The 17,778-nt window shown below is 40.1% G+C and overlaps 1 long non-coding RNA gene across 1 annotated transcript; it reads right to left on the bottom strand.

Moving 5' to 3' along the window:
• Positions 1-7,448: 7,448 nt before the first annotated feature.
• Positions 7,449-16,266, bottom strand: LOC144578695 (uncharacterized). Its single transcript, XR_013524965.1, has 3 exons — positions 16,154-16,266; positions 15,498-15,593; positions 7,449-7,561 (listed from the first exon to the last, which is right to left on the bottom strand). It is a non-coding gene; the product is annotated as an uncharacterized LOC144578695 (long non-coding RNA).
• Between the last annotated feature and the right edge of the window lie 1,512 nt (positions 16,267-17,778).

Genomic DNA, 17,778 nt, shown 5'->3' with positions numbered 1-17,778 from the left:
CTTTTCTTCTAAAGAAAATGAGAAATTCCTGTCCTTGATGCCCAAGTATAATAACATGTCATTATATGATTAGATGGAGAAGGCTAACTGCTGTAAGCAATAGACCCTATGGTGTATAGTGGCTTAGATACAATAGAAGTTTACTTTTTGTTCTTATGACAGCCCTGGACAATAAAAAGGATGGCAGCATGCCTTTCCTGCAGGCAAATCTTTTGGGGATCCAGACTGGTGATGCTCTAGCTTCTTCAACCTGTGGCTTCCAGACTTTCCCCAGGAGGTGTCTCCATTGCAGCCATCCAGCAGGCAGATAGATGAAACATGGAGGAATGTGCACGGCCAGGTATGGACGCATCGCCCCTCACTTCTGCTCACATTCTACTGCTAGAACACAGTCTCACACCATGCCTAAGTGCAAGCAAGGGTAGGGAATGAGGGCTAGTTACACCCGGAGGAAGAAAAGGAGAATGTGGGTGCTGGTCTTTGCTATAGTATCTGCACTCTTTTGCTCATGGAACAATTTATTTCAAAGTTACGTTTTACCAACCAGTGAGAATCAACTGTGCATTCAGAAGGAGCTCTGGGATCACCACAAACCTCTACTAATATGAGTCAAATGTCACAGAGTCGATTTGGGTTTTCAGAAGATTGGCAAATCTCCATTGGAGGAATGAGTAGCGGTGACCTCTTTGGAACTGTACAAACTGGTTCAGCCCATCTCCTTCCCTGAGCCTGTGATTCAGTCCTCCCAAGTGTCTGAAAAGCCCATGTGCACTGCCTTCTCATGTGATCGGGGGAAAATCTGGTCTTATCTCCACAAATAAAAATAATTATTCTGCTAAAATTGCCCACTTGTTATCTGGAAAGACAGCAGGAATCCCTTAGCAGGAAGGACCCCAGGAACCCTGCTACAAATACGGGCCAATAAATGGGGAAAGGTAGGGAGACTTTCATCTTTTGGAGAAACTAATACATAGGGCATCAGCTGAGTTTCCATTTCAGTGCAACTTAAGCCTGAGTGATAAAGGCAGCAGTGTTCTGTGGACCTTATATTACATAACCCTCATGTGATTCAGGGCTGCTATTTATAGTTTTCCATTGTGTGGGGCTCTGGACTGGGTTACAGGGATGCAGCTTCCTTCTGCAGTATCCCAGGAGGAGGTCAAAACGACTCTGCAGTGTACCCAGCTTTCACCTGGCTTAGGTCTTTCATGACTGCTTCTGTTTTGTTGTCTGACCAATGAGAACAGTGTCTGGGTGGTGAATTCTGGGCATAAGTGTAATTTAAAATCTCCCTAAGAGAGTCTAGTGCATCGCCAGGATGGCGATCCGTTAGATTCGTAGATCCTGAAGCGAGAGGAATGTATGAAATTTAATATTCCAGGGAGGAAGACTAGGATGATAAATAGAGAGTTCTAAGTAGGTGTCAAAAAACAGTAGGAGGGGGGGTTGGGAATTGCTTGATACAGAGAAAGAAATATAATTTTGTGGTCAGATCGATATGTAGTGGAATTTCAACCTTTCTACCGTTTTCAACCTTCGTAGCTCTGTGTGATTCTGGAAAAGTCATTTAAACTCTTTGAGCCTTCGCTTTTTCATTTAAAAATGAGGATAATTAGAATCTTCACAACCTAGAATTGCTGCAAGCATCTAAGCAAAGAGTCTGGTGGACAACAAATCTCAGTTGTTTTTGTTATTATTTGGAGTTCAGGAGGAGAGATCAAGAACAGAAAGGTGGACAATTTAAAAGTGATTTTGAGTCCTAAGGGATCCTCTCTTGCTTCCAAAGTTGGGAAGAAGTCCATTATCATTTTTATCTTAAAACTCACACAAAAATGTTGTTAATTAGAGTGCCAATTAATTAAGATAAAAAGGAAACTTCATGTAGTTTTTTTTTTTTAATTGCATTTTAGGTTTTGGGGTACATGTGCAAAACATGCAAGATAGTTGCATAGGTACACACGTGGCAGTGTGATTTGCTGCCTTCCTCCCCTTCACCAACATCTGGCATTTCTTCCCATGCTATGCCTCCCCAGCTCCCCGTCCCCCGCGCTGTCCCTTCCCTATTCCCCCCAATAGACCCCAGTGTGTAGTGCTCCCCTCCCTGTGTCCATGTGTTCTCATTGTTCATCACCCGCCTGTGAGTGAGAACATGTGGTATTTCATTTTCTGTTCTTGTGTCCGTTTGCTGAGAATGATGTTCTCCAGATTCATCCATGTCCCTACAAAGGACACGAACTCATTGTTTTTGATTGCTGCATAATATTCCATGGTTTTTAAAAGACCCTTTTTTTGGAGGACATGTCAGAAAGTCCTCAGGCCTCCCTGGGGACCTTTCATTGTTTTCTGCTATTAGGCGAACCTTAGCAGGCAGGTGGAGAGCACAGCCTTGAGCATTATAAAAGGTCTCACCATTCTGAGTTGGTGAAAGCAGCAGACCCTGTGTGGTTAAACCATTCAGACACCATTGTCTCTGGGTATTTAACTAATCATTGTTAGCACTGGTTTTAGTGATCAACTGCCCATACATAAGCAGAAATGTATATTCCATATATTCCCCTTTTTTCACTTATAACACAGTCCTAAGCCCTGGTTTTGTTTTGTTTTTTTACCTTGACAATAACTTGGTGATTATTTCTATCAACCCATAAAGAGCTTCTTCATTTTAAAAATAACTACACAGTATTCTTTAATGTGGATGCATTACAATTTATTTAACCAATATTCTCTTTATGGATATTTAGGATGTTCTTAGCCTTTTGTTATGTCAAACATTGCTGCAGTGATAGACTGTGTACGTATGTCATTTTGCATGTGTGAGAACCTTTTGAACTATAAATTCCTGGAGGTGTAATAGCTGGGTCAAATGGTACATGCATTTATAGGTTGCCCTTCACAGAGGCTTTTGTTGCATGGGGCTCTAAACCTAATTCCCACTTCCACCAGCAATGTAAGAGAATGCCTGTTTCCCTGCGCTGTCTGTTACAAAGTTTGGTTTCCACCAATGTGCTTAGTGCAAAATGATACCTCCCTATAGCTGCAATGTGCATCTCTTTCATTGAGTGATGTTGAGCTCTTTTTCATGTTTTAAGACTCATTTGAGTTTTCTTTGCTGGCAAGAGTTGGTTAATATCCCATGTCTATTTTCCAACTGAGTCATTGGTTTGTTCCTTGTTCGTTTTCGAGAATTCTTTATATGTTGAGGAAATTTAGCACTGCGTCTATGGCAAATATATTCTTCCTTTCAGTTCTGTCTTTTCTCTTTTGATCTTGATTGTTTTGCAGGATTTTGTGGCTTCTGTGTTTTGTGTAAATTATAAATCAAAAGATATTCACTTTGCAATTATAAATAATTTTTAAATCTTTTTTAATTTTTAAAAGAAATTTTAAAAATTTTGGATCAGTTTAGCCAGAAAAGATTATTAAATAATTATTTCATGGTTTCTTATATCACTTGTAACATGCTATTTTTTACATTAAAATTTTTACACCATTTGGAATTTGTCCTGACATAAAGTATGAGGTTTGGGTTCCAACTTTATTTTTTGAAATTAATTAATTTTTTTGAGATAGAGTCTCACTCTGTCACCCAGGTTGGAGTGCAGTGGTACAATCTCAGCTCACTGCAAACTCTGCCTCCTGGGATCAAGCGATTATCCTGCCTCAGCATCCCAAGTAACTGGGATTACAGGTGCACTCCACCACACCCAACTCATTTGATAGTTTTTCTTTATTTTTTAGTAGAGACGGGATCTACCATGTATGTCAGGCTGGTCTTGAACTCCTGACCTCAAGTGATCCACCTGCCTTGGTCTTTGAAAGTGCTAGGATTACAGGAGTGAGCCACCACATCTGGCACCAACTTTTTTTTAAATGGCCATTCAGGCTGGGCATGGTGGCTCATGTCTGTAATCCCAGCACTTTGGAAGGCCAAGGCAGGTGGATCATCTGAGTTCAGGAATTTGAGACCAGCCTGGCCAACATGGCAAAACCCTATCTCTACTAAAAATATAAAAATTGGCTGGGTATGGCAGCATGCAACATTAATCTCAGACACTTGGGAGGCTGAGGCAGGAAAATTGCCTGAACCCAGGAGGCAGAGGTTGCAGTGAGCCGAGATCATGCCACTGTACTCCAGCCTGGGCGACAGAGTGAAATTTTGTCTCCAAAAAATAAAAAAATAAATAAATAAAATAAAACATGAGGCCGGTGCAGTGGCTCACCCCTGTTATTCTAGCACTTTGGGAGGCCAAGGCCAGCCTGACCAATGTGGTGAAATCCTGTCTCTACTAAAAATACAAAAATTAGCCAGGCATGGTGGTGAGTGCCTGTAATCCCAGCTGCTTGGTAGGCTGAGGCAGGAGAATCACTTGAACCTGGGAGGTGGAGGTTGCAGTGAGCTGAGATCATGCTATTGCACTCCGGCCTGGGCAACACAGAAAGACTCTGTCTCATAAATAAATAAATAAATGCCATCCAGATACCTTAAAGCTTTTAACTGAATAATCTATCTTTTTTTCATTGATTTGAGATTCTATCTAGGATATGTGAAATTTCTATATGCTCTTGTGTCTATTTTTGGACTTTCTTTTCTATTGATCTCTATCTATTCATCCATCAGCATTACACATTTTTAATCACTATAGCTTTATAAAATACTTTAATTTCTCGTTTGAAAAAAATCTCAAATTATTCTTTATCAGGGTTTTCTTGCTCATTCTTGTTTATTTTTCCATTTGAACTTTAGAATCAACGAATTCAGCTTAAAAAACAGTTAACATTTTATTGGTACGATATTACACTTACTGATTAGCAAGGAAAGGCCTGATAGCTTTATGTGTTACCTTCACAGTGTGGTGGTCCTGCCCCTTGGTTAGTATGATCCAGTATCACCAGTCAAATATACCACTGCTCTACCTAAGAGGTCAAGTGAGGGAGGGGGAAGAGGGACAATTGGAAGTTTACCCCATGCCACTGCATCCTGGGGAGTAGAGCAGGAAACCTCTGTTCCATGGAAATATGAGGAACAAGTAGACAAAAGATGCTCACCATGACAGTGGACCTTGAAGAGCACCTGATGGGAATTCTTCCTCAGGATATATTGTGATGGCTCTTACAGGAATTTGGTCTTATGATTCTGGAGATGTGGTCATTAAAAGTGTGTGTAAAGAATTTCACCTGCTGAAAAGGACTGTCAAAGGCAGATATAGTACAAAGAACATAGAACTGAGTTTAAATCCAGCTCTACCCATTGTGTGATTTGGGGCACTTCAAGTCTCATTTTTCTCACCTTTGGAAATTCTTTGTGGAATTATCAGGATCATAATTAATATGTCAGAATTCTAGCACAGCACCTGGCATATGTTAGTCGTGTGTGTATTTTGCACCAAAGACGCACTTGAATTACTTTATAGTCTCTTTGAAGGCGTTGGCAAACATCTACTGCAGAGAGCATCCCCATAGACCCCAGAGAGACCTCCTTCCACCCATCAGCTCCATGGAGAAGGCACCTAGGAGACAGGACCGGTCTTTATATTTCCAGGATTCCAAGCATTTCAACGCTCTCAAGCATTTTCTCTTGTCCTCTATTCACTTAGGTTCTCTCATCTCAATGCACCTCTATGCAATTCACTTACAGGAATTTTTAAAAAAATGTTTGTGTCATCCCAAAAGGGAGATACTCTATATATAAACAAAGAGAAATTCAATCCTTTAAAAAGTGCTGAGTATTTTTCCTGATTATGATCTTAACATATGCTCAGTTAAGAAACAGTGAAAAAAATGGAGAAAAACAAGAGAATAAATGAAAACATGAAACAGAAAATATTTATCAGTATGTATATTTCTGGGTTTATTTCTGTGTCTACACCCACCTCCACACGAACCTTGATACTGACGTCTATATCCACACTTGTATAGATATTCACACCCATGTAGCTATTTACATTGATCTGTATATAGGATCATACCTTATATAATTTGGTGGCTTGCATTTTTAACATTGTATCATATCTTTCATGTTATGCAACATTTCTGGTAAACGCAATTTTTGATTACTGTATAATATTTTGTGTATTTTTCTTTTAAAAGTAAAAAATAATGCAAGCAGATTTTATCTTCACTGATACTAGCTAGAGAGATAAAGTGTGGGGTTCTTATTTATACATTTCCATTTAAATATACAAGTGATGTAAAAAAACCAGTTTATTTTTGAAAACTTAGAATAATGAATGAAAGCCCATTTAGAGTCATTGCCTCCTATCACTTTTTTAGGAAAAAGGTTTGAATATTTTTCAGTCATTACCGGGTGACTTGCACAACAATTTTTATGAGGAGTCTAACAAAAGCCAAAAGCAAGAGTTATGTCCGCCTTTCGTTTCCAGAACAGAGTGTTTATCCTTTCTATGGAGCGAAGTTGGACATTTTCCATAAAGCAAAACAACATGGAAATCGAGAGCAATTTGAGCCAAATGGTAAATAAAAAGCAAGTAAAGTAAATCAAGAAATACTTGTGGGAGAATGAACGAGGTCACTTCTGTTATCCCACTGTGACATGTTTTGCTGTGTCTCTGGTGGTTGACCACAAGATGTCGCTATGGCATCTTTAATCCTGACAGTCATGTAGCTAGCTGGGGGTGGGGAAAGAAAGGAAAGAAAGAAAATCTTAACAGTTCTATGCAAAATGGAATGGTACTTTTTTTTTTTTCTGGCAGGCAGCCAGGCTAATAAAAAAATTTTTTTTTTACACCAACACTATGAATTGAAAAGGCTTTCAAGAAACATCTGCAGTGAAACTGTTAACTCCAAAGAAGTCCAACATTGTATTTATACTGTATAAATTAAAATGGAAAATAAAAACCCATTTGGGCCAATGTGCAAAATCTCCAAAGCAAGAGAGAAATACTTCTGAAGTCAATCTATTTTCAAAAACGATAGCATTAAATATGGAGGATGTAAGAGCGGAAAACAACTGAAATCAGGCACAGTGGAGCTTCAAATAACCAGTTTCCAAAAATGTGTATTGTTAATCGACAACATTTCCCTTCACACTCAAATTTTAGGAGAAAGAAACAAATCATTTTAAAAAGGGCAAACTGCTCTCATGTTACTTGGGGAAAATGATTTTCAGAGATGACCAGCGCAGTCAGCAGTGGGCCTCCATGTGACGCATCTGTAGGTCAGTAAAAGAGAGCTGATGTTCTCAGTCATGATTCTGAGGAACTGAAAGTTCCCTGGTCATCAATAAAACACTATTTCTTTATTTACACCAAAGGCAAAGAAGTACTTGTAAAAAGCAGGAACACATAAAATAAATCTTGGGATTTGTATGGCCACCTATCGGATGGTCTCCCCGGCTTGCTGCCTTTGTGTGAATGTTCATAATGCATTTCTCTGTTCACATGGTGTTGGTGTCACTGGCATACAATGTGGCCTTTCCGCTGACCTCCTGGGTGGTCAGTAGCCTGGCCAAAATCTCTTCCTCAGGAATTTGCAGTTGAGTCACTTGAGTCTCTCTACAGATGACAGGACAAACTCTGCAACTGCTGGTCACCATATTTTCCATCTTGTGGACCAAGATGCAAAAAACAAAACAAAACAAAAGCAGAGGTAAGGATGACAGGGCACTGAGGAAGCCTTGATGGCATCTGGATGTCTGATCCCAATTTGTCCTTGGCACTTTCTTCATCCCAACTCCCAAAAGGTAACCACTACCTTTAAGCCTTTTTTCCCCCAACTAAACGGATACATACTGGAGGACTGGGGTCAATCCTTGATCTCTTTGTATCCCTGTAGCATCCTGAATAGGACTTAGTCAGTGAAGGAGAGTTAACTGTTCATGTTCATAGAGTCAGCCATTCTTCACGCCTATAATCCCAGCACTTTGGGAGGCCAATGTGGGAGGATCACATGGTCAAGAGATCGAGACCATCCTGGCCAACATGGGGAAACCCCATCTCTACTAAAAAATTCAAAAAGTAGCTGGGCGTGGTAGCATGCGCCTGTAATCCCAGCTACTGGGAGGCTGAGGCAGGAGCATTGCTTGAACCCAGGAGGTGGAGGTTGCAGTGAGCCAAGCTGCCCCACTGCACTCCAGCCTGGTGCCTGGCGACAGAGCAAGATTCTGTCTCAAAATAAAAAAGAAGGGGAATCAGCCACTCTTGGATTCTAAGAGAAAGCCCTCATCATAAATAATCATTTGTTCAACCACATGACTCTGGTGGTTGCGATTTCTTGCAACCCAAAGAGCCTTAATTTATGAAAAGACCATTCAAAATAATCTGGAGCTCAAGTTACTGTAATTTTTCCTCCTTGCACCTCAACTCTCCTCAGCTTTCCAACTCTCCTCTTCCCCCATCATTTATTTATCCAGGCATTTAGGTTATAGAGTATTTTATTTGGTCTTTTGAACCAGCAGTCCTGGTTTGTTGAGGGACAGTGGGGATAATTCAGAAAATCTTCAAGGAAATGCTTTGACAGATGACTTTCAGCATCCATGATCTTTGGCTGAATTGTATCTGTAAATCAGAACTTTACAATAGCAGTTCCCACAATTCGTTCACTAGAACGTTAATTCTTAAAATTTTAAGAAAAAAGGATTCTATAGTAAAATAAATTTGGGAAAAATTGCAAAGTATAACTCCCTTCTGGAGACTCATAATTAAAGGCTCTGACAAGTCCTGTGGTTACAAAAGGAATCTAAATTTGTTTAGCCTGGGATTTTACAAGTATATGTGATAATAGATTTCTTTTGGGGGTGTTAGTCCTTATTTACAACATTTTAGAATGTTACTTAAGATGTTTGTTTAACTCTGCTTTACAACCAAACTGAGTTTGAGGTGAGCCCACCCTGGGAATTTTGATGCTAAAGGTCCTTCAAAATCTCAATCTCTCACCCTTCTAGCCCTTAATTACTGAGCGGATTAGTCAGAAGATCTGGAGAATGGCCTGGACATCAGGGCTGTGGGAAAGGCTGCCTCTTGGCTTCTTTTGCAGCTCCTACGTTTCCCAGAGTCCTGACTCAATGCCCCAATTTTATGCCTTTTGCGAAATATAATATACACAAAGAGGTGAAGTTTCACAAAGTGTTTCACATGCTTACTGTAACCAGCACCAGATCAAGAAACAATATTCCTAGCACTCAGAAGCCCCCTTTCTGAAAGCTCTCTTTCAGTCATCCCCACCCTCATCCCAACTCCCAAAAGGTAACCACTACCTTTAAGCCTTTTTTCCCCCAACTAAACGGATACATACTGGAGGACTGGGGTCAATCCTTGATCTCTTTGTATCCCTGTAGCATCCTGAATAGGACTTAGTCAGTGAAGGAGAGTTAACTGTTCATCTATAAGCATGAGCCACAAAAGCACAGCTGCCCATCAAACTCCTTTGTAGGGTAGTAGAAGGCCCTGGAATCAGACTGTCTGGGTTCAAGCCCTGCCTTTATGACTGGCTACCTGTCTCACCACGGACAACTGCTTAACCTTTCTGGACCTCAATTCCTGATTTGCAGAAAAGAGAAAATCTACTTTATAGGAATGTTGTAGGGATCAAGTGAAATATTAACAAAAAGCTCCTTGCAAAGAGCCAGGCAAATAGTAAATGCTCAACACACACTTGGTTCTCAGATTTGTCGCCCCTAAATGTTCCTTCTGCATCCCATCTTCCCGTTGTAAGCCAGGCAAGAATGAAGGAGCCATGTTAGTCTCACCTGCAACTTTTTGTAGAAGCATAAAGGCAGGTGTTCACTTGTAGGGCTGGTGCCAGTTTCTGGATAATATGTGGCATTCAGTTGTTATGTCTCTTTAATCTACTTTAAACTGCTTTTGCTTTGTCTTTCTTGATATTGACACTTTTGAAGAGTACAAGCAGAATATTTGGGTTTGTCTAATGTTTCTTCACGATTAGATTCCGGATGCACATATTCGTGAGGAATACCATGGAAATGAAGCTGTGTCTTCTTATTGCCTTGCATCAGTCCTATCACCTATACTAAGATGTCCTATCACCGGTGATAGGACAAATCAACATCATCGACTTTGGTGACACCTCCAAGCTATGACCTTCTTCCTATCCATGCTATGATCTTCTTCCTGTTCATGCTCAAGGAATGTAGGTCAAAGGGCCTTTCTAGGTGATTGCTTGAAATGGGCATGGTGAATTTTTACAAGGGGGTGGAGAAAGAGGCTTTCTGCCCTTGTTAAGCCTACTATTCAAAGAAGAACTCAGCAAAATGGTAAATGGTACACTGACACACATCTCCCACACATTAAACAGCCATGCACTAAGATATTGGGACTGGATTGGTTGCAGTTTTCAATGTTTCTCAAACTTATTTTGTCTGAACAAAGAAAGCAAGAGCTTTTTAGGAACAGCTACTTCCAAGTAGGGAGCTGAGGGCTTACACGCATTCATCAATACATTTCTCTGTGCTATTATTAGCATAATCCAGAACAAGCTTTCAAATATTTTGAAATCCATTGGGTACATGAGATAATTCATTTATTCAGCCAGTATGTCTTAGTCACTGTGATAGGCTAATCCCTGGAAATGCAAATGTTACTTTCATGGCATTAATATTCTCGTGTGGAAGAGAGACAATAAACAAATGGATAGATGCACAATCTTCTGTCAGAGGGTGATGCACGCTGTCTACTAAAAATAAAGCAGGTGGCTGAGGCCCAGGGAGCCTGGGAACAGCCAGGGGAACGGTGGGAAATGAATTGGTCAGGCTATGAAGGACTCTGCAGTGGGTGCTCTATGAAAGGGGTAAAGGATTCGTATTTTATTCTAAGTTTGGCTCTGGGAGTTTCCAGTATGCTTGGGAAGTCAGTAGGTTCACCTGTGAGTTGTCCTGGGGGCTGACTGATGTTCCTGTCCTGGTTTAGCCCCTAAGTCACTCTGTGACCTTGGGAGATTTCCTTGACCTCTCTAGATTTTAACATCCTTATCTTGGGTTCAAATAACTATAATTTATATGGTTCTTGCTCTTAAAATACAAAACCAACACTCATAATCCCTTCCTGAACAGGGAGAATGGCTCCTCTGGCCAAGACGATCTTACTCAGGACCACTAGAGGGAGGCCAGTGAGGCTACCTTTGCAGAATTGAAATGTGAAGACTGAAGGCGTGTTGTTAAAAAAAACTCTGGCTCACTTCCATGGTCCACTTCTAATTAGATATAGGGCTAGACTCTAAGCCACACACATTTTCAGCCAACCCTAGAAGGCCTAGGCCCCTTTTCAGTCTCAAAGCAGTCAAGCCACAAGCCACAAGCGATAAGCTTCCAGACCAGAAGAGAGGAATGAAGAGTCACAGATAGAGAGTCTTGTCCCTGAGCCTGGCATCAAGGGCCTACTCAAATTGAGAAGCAGCTCCTGTTAACGTTCCTTGTGAACTGCCCCAACTCCTGATGATTAAAGAGCTAAGATATGACTCAAGTGTCTCTCAATCTTCCAAGAGTAATTTTATAATTTATCTTTTCCCTCTGGGTTCAATGTTAGAAGCTGGTAAAACATCCTCTTTCCCCCACATCAAAGTGGAAACAAAATAATTTGGAATTCATGTAATGAAAACCTCAATTTCAGGGATCTAAAGGCCCTTTTAAGAAAAATCACAAGAAAGGAGGTAAATTCTGGAGGCACTTTTAGCACTTATGATTAATGCAATATAAGAATATAATAATAACCATTAAGAGAATTTTCTTTTTCCTCCACTTCGTCCTTCGAACACCTTTTAATGCCTAAATTAAAAAACTGAAGAGGGTGGGGTTTCTAGAAATGTATTCATTCAGTAAACTTCAAAAAAACCAATCTACCTCCTTATTTTGACATAATGTCTAACAAAAGTTTAACAACTAATACAAATAATTCCTGAATAACCTTCTTCCAGATTCCAAATACAAACATTTTGTTTGCTCTTCTCTCTTCTCACTCTCTCATATTGCTTTCTGAACCATTAGAGACTGAACTGCAAAAGTTACAATTCCTCCCGTTTAGTGTGTATTTCCTAAAAACAGGAACACTGTTACATCACTGCTGTACAATGATTAAAATCAAGAAATTAATGTTAAAACATGTACAATCTACAGACTTTATTCTGATTTTTCCAATTGCCATATGTGTATGTGTGTGAATAAAATTTAATTTTTTTAACCTAGTAAAAAAGTGCGTGGATAATATGTGGCATTCAGTCGTTATGTCTCTTTAGTCTCCTTTAAACTGCTTTTGCTTTGTCTGTCTTGACATTGACACTTTTGGAAAGTATAAGCAAAATATCTGGTAGAATGTCTCTCCATTCAGGTTTGTCTAATGTTTCTTCATGATTAGATTCAGAGTATGCATTTTTGTTAGCAACACCATGGAAAGGATGCTGTGTCTTCTTATTACCTCGCATCAGGAATAGTGTTGATTTGCCCAATCACTTGATGTGTGACTAGACCTGAGATACGCTCTAAAGGTAAAATATATACCAGATTTTGAGGCTTTTATTTGCAAAAAATGTAAATATCTCATTTATAATTTTTATAATTGATTAATGTTGAAGGAATAACTTTTCAGATATATTGAATTACATAAAACATTATTTAAAATGGAGCTATTAGCAATTTTAAAGTTACAAATGTGGTTTGCATTAGATTTCTGTTGGGCAGCGGCTTGTATTATATTTCTCTTGGGCAGAACTATAAATAAATACACAGTTGAAATAAAATACTGATTATAAAACAAGGCCAAGCATAGCAGTGGTAATAATGCATTCATTACAAACCAAGGATTATTTTTCAACTGATTTCATGCATCTGAGGTAAAGGGTGAAAAATAACTTTGTTTAAGTAGTGTGGTAAAGCTTATTTAAATCATTGACAAAGATAGAGATTGCTAAGGGAACACAGAGGAGGGCACCCACCCAGTCTTGGTTGGTCACAGAAGGCTTCTGCAAGAAAGGGATGTGTTAGTTGCAACTGAAGGAAAATTAGAGATTTTTTATGGAGATGAAGTCTCGCTCTGTCACCCAAGCTGGAGTACAGTGGTGTGATCTCAGCTCACTGCAACCTTTACCTCCTGGTTCAAACGATTCTTCTGCCTCAGCTTCCCAAGTAGCTGGGACTACAGGTATGCATCACCACGCCAAGATAATTTTGTATTTATCATAGAGATGAGGTTTCACCATGTTGGCCACGCTGGTCTCCTGATTTGAAGTGATTCTTCCACCTCAGCTTCCCGAAGTGCCAGGATTACAGGCATGAGCCACCACTCCCAGTAGGAAAATTAGAAATTCTTCAGGAGAATTAGGTGCAAGCAGAGAGATAGGAGGAGAGTACTTCAGGGAGACGGAACAGAATCTGCAAAGTTTTAGTCATTGTTCCATAGCTCACTTGGAGAACTCCAAAATTTATAGGGGCTTGTTGTGATACTATTACATCACCACCTGCAGCTATTTACGTAAAGTTCTGTTTTCCCTGAGGCACTTGTACATAAAAGAGAAGATTTATTTTACTTTCCTGTTTTTCTCAAAAGAATCATGAATTTAAAAGTAGATATTTAAAAATCTGGGAAACATCTTGGGCTTGTAGCAAGAGATACTTTGCAATTACTATTTAGTTTTACCAGACACACACAGGGTTTTGCTTATCTGAATCTTGCCAAAAATTCAACCTTTTGCTCCAGAATAGTAACAACTTGACTCCATAATGCAGAGAGCTACACATGACTCTCAGCAAGAGGGAAAGTGAAAAAATAAGTCTGCAAAGGCATAAAAATGATATTAATTCTGCAGTGACCTCACATGAGTGTTATGGTTAATGCCTAGCTGAGCAGGGATCCCAGAGTGTCAGAATTGGAGAGGACATTGATGATGAACAATCTTCCAGCCCAGTCGCTAACCTGTCAATAATGAGAACAGTCCCTAGTGAATGTCGGAGCTAGCATTTAAACTGGTGTCTGGACCTTTAACTTGACCTCTTCCATTCTCCTTGGATGCAAAACATGTCTGAACTGCCCAGTCTTTCAAAAACTAAAGACTAGAACATCTTCAGTGTGAAAAAAGCATACCCAAACCCCAAACCAACTTCCTGAGCTCCACAATTTACTTTCATGACCATCTCAGTTGGGCAGCACCCCACAAACATCATCCTCATTGTCTGCTGGTTTAGGTTTGCCTCACTTCTGCTGGGATGTAGGTGCTATGAGAGCAGGGACTTCACCTGCCCTGTCGGTGGGTGTATTCTTTGGGCTGAAGACAACCTTTGACACACAGGCGCTCACAAAGGGTTGTACTTGTTTAGCGTACTGCACAGTGTATTTCCTGACTGGTGACCTACGCAAAACTTGTTCTATTTGGCATCGTTGAGAATGATAATGTGTCTGCTTAACCCAGATGCTCTCTTTTCCCCAGGAGGCTAAATGTAGACAAGACTCAACAACTAGTCTTCAGTAGTTAGCCCATCCCCAACACTAGCGAAATCACTTAGCAAAAATGACAGTGAGAGAAATCTAGCATACCTGACTCCATCTTGCTTTTAGCCTCAGAGGCTGGTTGTTCTCACCCATTCTTGGCCATAGGCAAAGCTGATCATGTGAAGATTTAATTTGTAGTTTAACTTTGAAGCAAGAATGATAATAGTCTTTTCCTAAAACTAGACCCCTCCTTGTTCAGGGACCAAAGATCATCTTTGTAAAACAAATGAAAGGCCACAATATTAGGATTATGGGAGAAGACTAAATTCTGCTAAAATGTAGGCTTAATTCCCATAATCCCTGACTGTTCAGGAGTCACGTGGCCAGAGGTCATAAAAATGATGACTTTGTCCATTGCTTCTACAGATAACATCACTATTGTAGAGCCTAAGATTGCTTTTTTGGGATGTTGTTCAGATTTTTGCATGCTGGCCTGACTGACCGACCCCACATGGACCCATGGCTCACAACACAGCCAGCCCTGTGGCTCTCACCCAGAGATGGACTCAGTGCACAAGGACCATTTCCACATTTCCCTATAATTGCATCCGCAACCAATCAGTAGCACCCTTAGTCCCCTGCCCACAAAACTATCCTTGAAAATCCCTAGCCTCTGAGCTGTGGGGATACTGATTTCAGTGATAACGATCTTCTGCCTGGCCCAAGTCATGATAATTAAACTCTTTCTTTACTGCAATGCCATGGTCTCAGTGAATTGGTTTTGTCTGTGCAGCAGGCATGAAGACCCATTGTGTGATAATACTGGAAGAGGAGGAGCTGGGGATAAGAGCCATTCTGCTTGTCTTTCAGCCCCTCCTTTCCTTCTCCTCTTGGTAATGGACCCAGTGCCTCCTCAGTGCCAGGAGCTTTACAAATATTATTTCTAGTCCTTGCAACAACCCTACAAGATGTTGGCTATTAATATTGCCATCATGACTGTATTACAAACAAGGAAACTAAAGCTTGGAGAGTTGATGCCACTTGCCCAAGTCCATACTGTTAGTGGTAATGGATTTGTCTGGGATTTAAATGCTGCTCTGTGTCACTCACCCCAAAGTCTGGCCTTACTCTTCCATCCAAGGAAATCTGGTCTCAGATTCTGGAATGCAGGCAGCTTGAGGAGGAGAATCAGTGTTCTGGGGATACCTGGAATAAAATGAAAGTGAAAAGCAAGCAGTACTGTGAACCATGACACTTCCTGGGCACATACCATGGGCCAGCACCACACTTAACACATTATTGGGACATCTCAATTACTAGTAAGCACAATTTGTAAGGAGAGAAGAATCTTAGGCTTGCAGAAGTTATTTGTTATTATACACCTTCACACTTTGCTCTTTTCAAAGTGTGGTATATAATAGTAACTTCTCTGCTGTGCATCACACCCAGTTCTAACTGCTTCATGCATATTAAGTCATTGAATGCTCTAATCAATACTGCGAGGTAAGTAGTAAACGATCATATTGAGACAGGGAGGTTAAGTGTCTTCAAGATCACACAGACAGTAAGAACCAGGTTTCAGACTTGGGCAGCCTGGTTCCAGGGTTTGTGTTCTTATTCTCTACTCTAAGCTGCCTTTCTGATATTATATATTACATATAAAAAAAACTATCATGAATATATAAGCAGATCACATATTTTAAAACTCAATTGTTTTTTATATTATGTGAATTACATACCTTCTGTATGTAATGTGAAATACCTACCATGTCAGTACATAGAGGGCTGTCTCACTTTTTAAACATCTATATAGTATTCCGTTATGCCAGTGTTGTATAATTTATTTAATGAGTTTCCTACTGATGAACATTTTGGTTGTTTCCAAACCTTTTGCTATAATAACAATGATAACAACATAGAATGTAGTTATGATGTACTTATTTATAACATAATTAAAATATTTACAATTAGAATAAAATAACGTCATAATATAAATGCAATAAACATCCAGCACATGTTTATTTCTTGCATGTGCAGGCTATCTGTGAAATAAATACCCAGAAGTGGAATTACTGAATCAAAGGCCATGTGCATTTGTAATTTTGATGCATTGTGCCAAGTTGCATTCCAAAGGACTTGTGCCCTTTCCCATGTCCACCAGCGATAGAACACAGTGCCTGTTTCACCATGGCCACACTCTCATAGTGCTCTGTCATAAGACTCATGCTTTTAACCACTGTACCATACTGTCTCCCAAGGACAAATTAGTGGGAAAGTTGCGTGAATCCAGTGAAAACTAAGTTATGTAAGAAAAGATCAGAAACTTGACCTTGAGTCAAATGTCTGGCCAGAAGTACGAGAAACCAGAAGCCCAACAGAAGGTACTTGATCATTACACTCAAGGGAAAATTGTATCAAGAATTTTATGCCAGTGACTCAGTCCTCATTCTGGGGAGCCTGGGTTTCTAAACTGTTTTCTTCCCTTGTAGAGAGAGGAAGGTAGTTGAATTCCAGGAAATGCCTCTGAATTCCAAACACAGACAGGAAATGTGCTATCTTCTGCAAGGTTAAAAGCCCTCTGAGCTTCTGTGGGATAAAATTGCCTTTTCTGGTTCTAATTCTGGTGACTTAGTTGAGTGCAGGTTTCTGGGAGCTGATCAAAAGGGAATAAGCAGGACCCAGCTTCTCTCTTGGGCAGCAGCCTCTCCAGGAGCTCAAGTGAGGGTACAGGGTATACAAAGTTTTCGTAGTAATTGCACTGAGCTGGGTGATGCAATCCTGGGTGATTTTGGTTCTTCCCTTATATGGGGATAATGTTTTCTAGATTTTTAATAAGGAACATAAATTACTTTTATAATCAGGAAAAATAAATAAAGATCATCAAAATCGAAACGATTCTATCAAAACAGACCAGCAGCCTTCTACACAGTGAGAGTCAAGCCTCTCTACCCATCCCCTCCCGGACGTATCCTCTACCTCAAGGCCTTCTCTTGTAGCTCCTGGGAATGCTGCAAGGTATTTTCCTAGGTATGCCTCAAGCAATTAGTCCTTACTGGAATGTTTAGCCCAGTAGGGATTTTGGTGGAGAAGGCAGGAACACTATATATCTGAAGAGAAAGGAGGGATGGGGGCAGGATAGAGGTGGCTGAAGAAACAGGAGTGAAAAGCAAGTAATGTGGCACCAAGGGCATACTTTTCCTATTTCTCCAGATTGTCTACAGCCAGCCCTATACATCACAATTGAAAGGATTCCAGAAGAGGCACTCTTGAAGAAGGAATCGATTTACTACCTGAAGCAATTTACAGAGTCAATGCAATCCCTGTCAAATTACCAATGCCCTTCTTCACAGAAATAGAAAAAACAATCCTAAAATTTGTATGAATCTACAAA

This window comes from Callithrix jacchus, chromosome 12 (assembly GCF_049354715.1).
Source record: "Callithrix jacchus isolate 240 chromosome 12, calJac240_pri, whole genome shotgun sequence".
In the NCBI taxonomy this organism is placed as follows: domain Eukaryota; kingdom Metazoa; phylum Chordata; class Mammalia; order Primates; family Cebidae; genus Callithrix; species Callithrix jacchus.
The sequence above is the reverse complement of the archived record's forward strand: the minus strand, read 5'-3'. Positions and strand labels throughout refer to the sequence as shown.